We start from the raw sequence: 10,000 nt of genomic DNA, 5'->3' as shown, positions 1-10,000 counted from the left end.
TAAAAGTCTTCAACAAACTTCCAGACGAGAGTGTTAAAAAAGTTTTCACTGAATTGTGATTAAGGCTTATATTTTCAAGGCAATACTTAAAAGATATTTCAAATCTTACCTACTATCAATTAGACAAGGATTTTCGTTATCAATACTGATGCTGAATTCACTTTTCATTGTGCATATTATGAGCTTCGTTGAGGACTCTTACATGCTTGTCTTAGATGACGGAAGTAACGTTGGCGCAGCTTTAGCAGCAGAGAAGCTATTCGGCTTGTGTTGATAATAATAAACTCCTGGACTATTTCCAAACTTCCAAATGCTTCGTTTCGTGAGTACAGACCATATTTGTGCTACTGCAGAAGTTTGGTGTCATGACATGTTATTTTTGTGGGGAAAGTTTGGAGACGGTGCCCAGTATCCATATGCGCTTGAGTCAAGCTAACCGGAATAAACATCGAATAACACGGCAACTCTGTTGATGTAAGCCTGCGGCAGAAAACACTTCGGGTGTAAAGGTGGATGGGTGTCACGGTTCAAATGGCATTAGGGTGATTCTACTCCGAACCATCGCTTTAAGGAGTCCACTATGCAGATTAATGAAGCTTTAGCCAAGTGACTCAAGGGTTGATTAGAGGAAGTCACTGCACACTGACGTGAGTACGTGTGTGCTCGTGTGTGTGTGTGTGTGTGTGCGTGCGCGTGTGCACGGATGTGTGAATGTGTGAGTGCGTGTGTGTGTGTTTCTGTGTGTGTGTGTGTGTGTGTGTATGTTTCTGCGTGTGTGTGTGTGTGTGTGTGTGTGTGTGTGTGTGTGTGTGTGTGTGTGTGTGTGTGTGCGTGTGCGTGTCTGCATGTGTGTGTGCATGCCTGCATGAGTGTGTGTCTGTGGAGCCAGGGATAGCAGCAGGGACAGGCTTGACAGTGCTGTGCAGTCCGTGTCACCGCACTGCCTTCCTCAGGGAGTACACTCATTAGAATAGGTCAAAACACCGCAATGAATTATAATAGGCAGAAATACCGGGATCAGGGTTGCCAGATGAGGCTGATTTCCAGCCCAAAAAATGCAAAAAAACCCGCCTGGAAGCACTAAATCCCGTGTAATTTGAACTAAATTCTATTGATTTCTATGGCCATAGATACAGACAAACCTACCCAAATGCCCTTTTTACTAATTTTTACCCGCAGACGGCCATCTTAAGCAGCCCAATTGGGCGGGAAACTGCCCAATCTGGCAACACTGACCGGGATGAATCAGAAGAGGCTACAATACAGAAAGGACCCTGACTCTGAATGCATGGGATGATGAATTCTTGCTAATAGCAATGTATTCTTCTCCCTTTGGAGATATGCAGGTGGGAGTCCACTTTTGTATTCATTTTTCCTCCACGCTTGTTGACCGATAATAAATTGCTTGCATACCAGCACCATACAAATCTTTTGTGTTAATTTGTTCTGCAGAGAACCACAGGTGGGAATCCATCAGTATTTTGTGTGTGTGCTGTGTGTGTGTGCTGTGCTGTGTGTGTGTGTGTGTGTGTGTGTGTGTGTGTGTGTGTGTGTGTGTGTGTGCTGTGTGTGTGTGTGTGTGTGTGTGTGTGTGTGTGTGTGTGTGTGTGTGTGTGTGTGTGTGTGTGTGTGTGTGTGTGTGTGTGTGTGAATGGTCCTCGATTGCACGGATGGCATCACACAGTGTCGCTGTGGCAACCATGGCAGCTCACACACAAATCGCATACCATGCAAATGAGACAACTAATTAAACTTGAACGATAAACATCCAACCGAATGTATTATTCTTGAACTTCTTCTAACGTCTTCTGTTTTGACTCATACTAATGGATAATGGTTCAAATCACCCTCCCCAAACAAACATCTGCGTTTCTTCCACTGCTCCTTTGGCGTAGGTTACTGGACAAACACACAGAACAAGAGCCTGATCTCACACCTGGCGAATGGGTGTGTGTATCTGGTGTGTGTGTGTGTGTGTGTGTGTGTGTGGTGTGTGTCAGTGTGTCTACGCGCGTGCGTGTTCGCGTGTGTGTGCTTTTGTGGCCAATTCCTTCTTCAACGGCTGAGAGAAAGTTTGAAGAAGCTTTGAGATGACGAAATGAGGCTTGACGTGTCCCATCAGAAGAAAGGGTGGTGTCACACAATCACGCACCCCACCTCCACCCCCACCCCCTCCCAAGCTCCACCCACACCCCCACCACTCGCCTACCTGTCACTCTGACAATGGGAATCAAATCAACTGCTATTCAGACCTGTCAGAGAGGAATGTCACTGTGTTTGTGTGCAGGTGTGTGTGTGTGTGCAGCTGTGTGTGTGTGTGTGTGTGTGTGTGTGTGTGTGTGTGTGTGTGTGTGTGTGTGTGTGTGTGTGTGTGTGTGTGTGTGTGTGTGTGTGTGTTTGTGCGCGCGTGTGTGTGTGTGTGTGTGTGTGTGTGTGTGTGTGTGTGTGTGTGTGTGTGTGTGTGTGTGTGTGTGTGTGTGTGTGTGTGTGTGTTGAGCAGACTGACATGAGGAAAAACAAGTGTGCTAATTCTCATCAGGTGTGATTCAACACTGCTGAGGAGGAATGGCACAGCTTTTATTGCAGATATAGACACACACACACACACACACACACACACACACACACACACACACACACACACACACACACACACACACACACACACACACACACACACACACACAGCTCTGTTCAGCAGTCCAATCAAGCCGTCTTCTCTTACTGCCAAATCACTCATCAGACATGGCACATCGCATGGGACTTGGAGAGAGAGACTCGTGCAACTCTACGTCTGTCTGCACAACTTGCTCCAACAGGGAAGCTGACGGGAGGGTTGCCCCAGGCTCAAGGAGACAGGGGGGCCCAGAATCTTGGACGTAATTTAAGGTGTGGATGATGGGGACATGTCCACACCTCTTTTGAGATATACCACTTTATTACAAATACAATGCAAAACTAGCTAACCATAGCTTTGCATTATTAATGTCCCCACCACTTTCCAAATCAAACCAACACCAAACCAACCCAGACTGATGACATTTTATGTATTGAGAAGGGGGGCCTTTCAGATATAGTTGTCCAGGGGCCTGGCCAAAGCTGTCAGCACCCCCAGTGCAACGGCCTATGAGTGTTTGAGCAGTAAAGCCTATAGTCCAATAAGGACAATGTACACATGATACACCTACACCTACACCTACACCTACACACACACACACACACACACACACACACACACACACACACACACACACACACACACACACACACACACACACACACACACACACACACACACACACACACACACACACACACACACACACACAGAGGAATACTGCTGGTGAAGTGATAACCAGCATCACAAAGCGGGGTGTCCCGTCTCGACGAGATAAGCTTTGTGTCTCACACACAGGCTCGCATCAGCGCTGTGATAACACACACACTTAAGCGCACACCCCCACACACACACACGCAAGCGTGCACACACACACACACACACACACACACACACACACACACACACACACACACACACACACACACACACACACACACACACACACACACGGCTCAGCGCTGTGATTACATCAGTTGGCCTGGGACAGACAAACACAGAAAGGGAAATGGAGAAAAAGACATGCACACACACACACACACACACTAGACACACACACACACACACACACACACACACACACACACACACACACACACACACACACACACACACACACACACACACACACACACACACACACACACACACACACACAGTACACATTCACACACACACACACACACACACTAGACACACACACACATACAGCCACACACCACACACACACACACACACACACACACACACACACACACACACACACACACACACACACACACACACACACACACACACACAATCGCAGGCCGCCAGACAGAGAGGGAAAGTAGGGCGAAAGTGAGTTTGCCTGCTGCGGTATCACCCACCACACACGGATGCAATCAGTTGGCTATCAGCAATCCGGAACACACACTGTGTGGCGTTCACACCCATACTGTTTACCCAGTCAAGAGCAGGCAGGCAGGATCAAACATGGGAACGCTGCTCTGTTGCTCTCTCTCTCTCTCTCTCTCTCTCTCTCTCTCTCTCTCTCTCTCTCTCTCTCTCTCTCTCTCTCTCTCTCTCTCCCTTTCTCTCTCTCTCTTTCTGTCCATTTCTCTCTCACTCTCTTGATGTTTTTGTCTCATGCTCTTCCTGTCCTTTCCCTTTATCTGTCTGTCTCTCTTTCTCTCTGTCCGTCTCTCATCTGTCTCTCTTCTCTCTCTCCATGTCTTTCTCTCTCCCTCCCTCTCTCTTTCTCTCTTTCTGCCTTTCTCTCTGTCTATTTCTGTTTTTTTCCGTCTCTCTCTCTCTCTCTCTCTCTCTCTCTCTCTCTCTCTCTCTCTCTCTCTCTCTCTCTCTCTCTCTCTCTAACAAAGGTAAACAAACACTCGACCATAAAGTCATCCCGCAGCTGGGGAGGCTTTACACCCATGCAGCACCAAACACGCCAACAACAATGTGCACACAACACAAACACACACAATCACACAAAGACACACCAAAACCCACAATCACACAAACAAACACAACACAGAATTCCACTTGGACACACAAAACACATAGGCCTATCACATATGCATGAAAAACACATACAGGTGCACATGGACACAATGGAGAGCAAGGACAACAGCATACCATTTCTTTCTAGTTGTAGTCAATGATTTCAATTTTTTCATATTACATTTTTATTTAATACCAACTTAAACAGCATCGTAGAGGACACAGGTCTTGTCTGTTCCAGAATCTCCCAATGACATGTCCTGGTATTTGTCCTCTTCCAAATCCCTCCTGCTCGCTGCTCAAAGTCTTTGAATTCCCACCTGTTACTACTATACAGTTGTGTGCTCGTTTCACTCCATGACATCAGACCTGGGACTTTTCCACGACTTGTCAATCCTCTGGTGGTTAATCCAATGGCTGAGGGGACACAGAAACACACACACATGCACGCACCTGCGCACACGCATACACACACACACACACGCACGCACGCACGCACGCACGCACGCACGCACGCACGCACGCACGCACGCACGCACGCACGCACGCACACACACACACACACACACACACACACACACACACACACACGTAAGCCAGTGACAGTGCCTTAATAGGTATTTGTCTTTCGTGTTGAATTTAATCCTTTGTGTTTTCATTGGGAAAGTTAATGTATCTCAGTGTTATTGTATTCTTTTTAATATGTATCCCTCTTTGAGCATGGATTTAATCATTAAAGCAATGGACGTTGTGACAGCACTGAAGACTGATGTTTTTTTCTTCTTCTCGCTTCTCAATAGCATAGCACAGAAACAATTGGGGAGATAGACACATCATTTGCAAGCAGTTCAGCCAACACGAGGGGTGGTGGTGGTGGGGGTGGGGACGGGCAACAAGGTTGTCCCGGGCCCAGGGAGATGGGGGGCCGAGAATTGAATCCCACATCGTATGTAGCCTATATGAAAGGGGGGCCCTTTCAGAGAGCTTTGTCCTGAGCCCAGCCAAAGCTTTTACTACTTGCAAGTTCACTCTGGGAACCCTTTCTGCAGGAACAGCGTGCGCCCAGAGAGATGTGTTGGCTTTGCTGGTGTAAAAGGTTTGTGTGACAAAGTATCTGCTTCCAGCAGAGATGGTGTGTGTAGTACATCACAGAAAATTCAATTAGGGAATCCATTATCTGATTTTTCACCATAATCTATCACCATCATAATGTGGACAGGGAGATAATGGAGAAATAATTCAATATACTGTACAGTCTACAACTGGAACAGTTTAATACAAAAAAAAATCTCATTTTTAAAACACATTGTGGGCTATGGTTATCTTGACTAAAAAAATAATGATAATCTCACCGACAGCCAAGTTTTGTGGAGCCCTATCAAAACTTTTTTTCCCCCATGAACAGCTAATCAGAGTGAAAAGAGCACCACACGCATCAAAATAATCTACAACAAACACGTAGCTAATCCTGTTTGTAGAGGTTCTGCTAGATTGCTTGTGTTTTGATAGCAAGCAAAAGAGGGGGTGCCGTTTGTGTTTGTTTTGCATGTGTGGATCAACAAAGTACCTCAGAGTGACGCATCTGACACCACAGAAATGTGGTTGGCCACCTACTCACTCACCAAATGTTGTGCGCACACGGACACACACACACACACACACACACACACACACACACACACACACACACACACACACACACACACACACACACACACACACACACACACACACACACACACACACACACACACACAGAAAAGAAAAAAAAAAACAAAGAAAACTAGCATGAACAAAGAAAACAGAGCACAGAATTATTATTATTTTTTTCTGATAACTGCCGAGAAGACTCTTACACATCACTAAGTAAAGGACTGGACAGCCACGGCCTTCATCAGCTTCAGTCGCTCACTCGAACGGAGGCGTTTTTCCAAGAAAACCAAGTGGGCTCATTTATGAGTATGATCCATTCTCCATTTCCTGTTGCTGTGCTTGTTTATGACTTGTTGAGTACTGAAAGCAGCTTGCGATTTTGTGGTAATCATGTCAACCAATCAATGTTTGACCTTCCCAGGTCAATCCAACTCTGACCACCATCCACACAATGTTCACCCTGTCAACCTGCTGTTCTGAGCACCTGTTGAGAAGCAAGTAAGTATAGGACACAGCTGAAGAAACCAAGACGCTTAACCCTTAAAACCCCACACTACACTACAGTTCGCTGAAGCCCCGTTGGCCCAACCCCTCAGTAATCTGACAATTTTCCTTGCGTCTCTTAGGAGGAAGTCTATATCATGGTTCACTGATACATTTCAATAGTTGAAAAGGTGCTGAGTTGTTTACTTTAATATTTGTTTATTTTTGTCATAAAATGCATTGCTCTGGGAGGGTTCCTTTTGTCCAGGCTCTAGATTTTCCTCCTGTAGGTTCTAGGTTCCCATTCTCTGAGTTCTAGGGTTCCCATCGTCTGTTCTAGGGCCCCATCCCCAAGGCTCTGAGTTCCCATCCTCCAGACATAAAGGGAGGGAGAGTAGAGATCCCCATCAGCTGTCTACTGTGCCCTGGGGCCAAAACAAGAGCATCACGCACGCACGCACGCATGCACGCACGCATGCACGAACGCACGCACGCACGCACATTTTACACACACGCACACACTCATGCACGCACGCACGCTGGCCAGATGTACACATGCACGGACACACACACACACACACACACACACACACACACACACACACACACACACACACACACACACACACACACACACACACACAGGGCCAGATCATCGTTGCCTCCAGCTGCAGGCTTGGCCCCGGAGTTGGGGCCCCAGAGAAGGGCAGCATTGTGCATTCATATGGTTCACTGTGTGAAAGGTCAGAGAGAGAGGGAGCGAGAGAGAAGGAGAGAGAGAGAGAGAGAGAGAGAGAGAGAGAGAGAGAGAGAGAGAGAGAGAGAGAGAGCGAGAAGGGATAGGGAGAGAGAGAGAAAGGGAGGAAGAGAGATGAGAGAGAGAGGGAGAGAGGAGAGAGGAGAGAGAAGAGAGAGAGAGAGAGAGAGAGAGAGAGAGAGAGAGAGAGAGAGAGAGAGAGAGAGAGAGAGAGAGATGGAATAGGGAGAGAGAGAGAGAGAGAGAGAGAGAGAGAGAGAGAGAGAGAGAGAGAGAGAGAGATGGAATAGGGAGATGGAAATATAAAGAGAAGTATGGATAGATAGGAAAACAGAAAACAGAAAATCAGAAAATCAGGGGTCACAGAAATGGAGGAATAGTTGTGTGTGTGTGTGTGTGTGTGTGTGTGTGTGTGTGTGTGTGTGTGTGTGTGTGTGTGTGTGTGTGTGTGTGTGTGTGTGTGTGTGTGAATGTGTGTGTATAGTGTGTGTGTGTGTGTGTGTGTCGGGGGGTGGGGGTGGGGGTTCAGGAAATGGAGGTGTTATGGTCAACTGAATGTGTAGAGCCTGCACTGGGAGAAATGCTGCATGTCAAATAAACATGAACACAACATGCTGCACATCTCAAATACCACACATTAATAAGAAGCTAATGGAATGTGAGTGTGTGTATACTGTAGAGATGCACCGGATCCTGATTTTTAGGATCTTGCCGGATACCGGATCCACTGCTTAAGATCCTGCCGGATCCGGAACCGGATAACGGATCCTACGAAAGGGTTGAAACACATAGCCTACTTGCACACGTGGGTCCTTTTTATTACGTCGACGCAAACTATTTTTAAGACTCATTGGCTTACTGCCACACTGCCTTCAACGGCCGCTTCCAAAGGGCTTTCACTCCATGCAGCGATTGGGGTTGTGAAAGACTGACTGAAAAGCCTAGGCTACGTAAAAAGTAGAGATGCCCCAGATCCTGATTTTTAGGTAGGCTAACTGCCGGATACCGGATCCACTGCTTAAGATCCTGCCGGATCCGGATAGTCTGAAAAACCCTATTATCCTGCCGGATCCGGAACCGGATCTTGGATCCTGTACATCTCTAGTATACTGTTAAAGCGCCGCTGTTGCAGGTGTTTTTAACATAAAAATACTACTGCTGCTCTACTTAAAGGCTATGCATTTAGAGGACGCCCATAGCTCATATAGTAAACAAGTCCTTGGAGGAAAATTATTTTCCTAATGTACTAAAAACAGCTATAGTGACTCCTATCTTTAAAGCTGGGGACAAACAGGATGTCACTAATTATAGACCCATTAGTATATTGCCGGCCATTTCGAAAATAATAGAAAAAACAGTTGCTGAACAGCTTGTGGAGCATTTAAACACAAAAAAACTCATGCACCCCATGCAGTTTGGTTTTAGAGCCAACCACTCAACCGACACTGCATGCTGCTATTTTATAGAACACATCAAGGCAAATCTTGATAATGGAGGAGTGGTGGGTGCTGTGTTCTTAGACCTTCGCAAGGCTTTTGACACAGTCAATCATCCAGTACTCCTCTCAAAGTTGGCGTGCTTTCAGCTGGCTCCAGGTGTACTAAACTGGATAGAGTCCTATCTATTAAATAGGGCCCAATGTGTTAAGATAAATGATAAAAATATCTTCCTTAAAAGCATGCTCTATGGGGGTGCCACAAGGTTCCATATTGGGACCTTTGTTGTTCAGCACTTACATAAATGATCTTCCATCTGTATGTGAGGGTGTGGAGATACTGATGTATGCTGACGACACTGTATTATTTACACACGGCAAAGATCCGGTACAGGTGGCCAGCAAATTGACTCAAACACTAACTAAGGTCTCAATGTGGTTAAAAACCTCCTGTCTCACACTAAATACCAACAAAACTGTCACAATGTATTTTCACAATAGATTTAAACTAAATGTTGTTCCAGACATATATGTTGATGGAACAAAGCTAAATAATGTTGATGAGTTTAAATATTTAGGTGTGACCTTAGATTCTACTCTTAGTTTTTAAGAAAACACATTAAAACAAGCTGGGTAATACTGTAAAGTTATAGCATATCAAATTTTAGACATATCCGTAACTCTCTGAGTATTGATGCTGCTGTGACTTATGTCAATGCTATGATTCATGTCCCACTGCATTATTGTTTATAAGAGCTGGTCCCAGGCCAACAAGATTGTCTTAAAATCCATTGATTCACTATACAAGCAGGCCCTGAAGGTCCTAGATAGAAGATCTTTTCAGTACCACCATTGTCCTATACTGAGCAAGTATAATATGCTCAGCCTTGAAAACATCATACAATTTTCTGATCTGCGGCTAATCCATAAAATTACTCACAATGCAGCACCCCCACCCCTAAGAACATTTGTTCAACCCTGCTCTGAATTGATGAGCAGAACGTCAAGATCCACCATTAGGGGTGATTGTAGTCTCCCAATCCGACGAACTGCTTTTGCTCAGTCAGCC

This window comes from Engraulis encrasicolus, chromosome 4 (assembly GCF_034702125.1).
Source record: "Engraulis encrasicolus isolate BLACKSEA-1 chromosome 4, IST_EnEncr_1.0, whole genome shotgun sequence".
Taxonomy (NCBI): Eukaryota; Metazoa; Chordata; class Actinopteri; order Clupeiformes; family Engraulidae; genus Engraulis; species Engraulis encrasicolus.
This window is presented reverse-complemented; position numbering follows the sequence as displayed.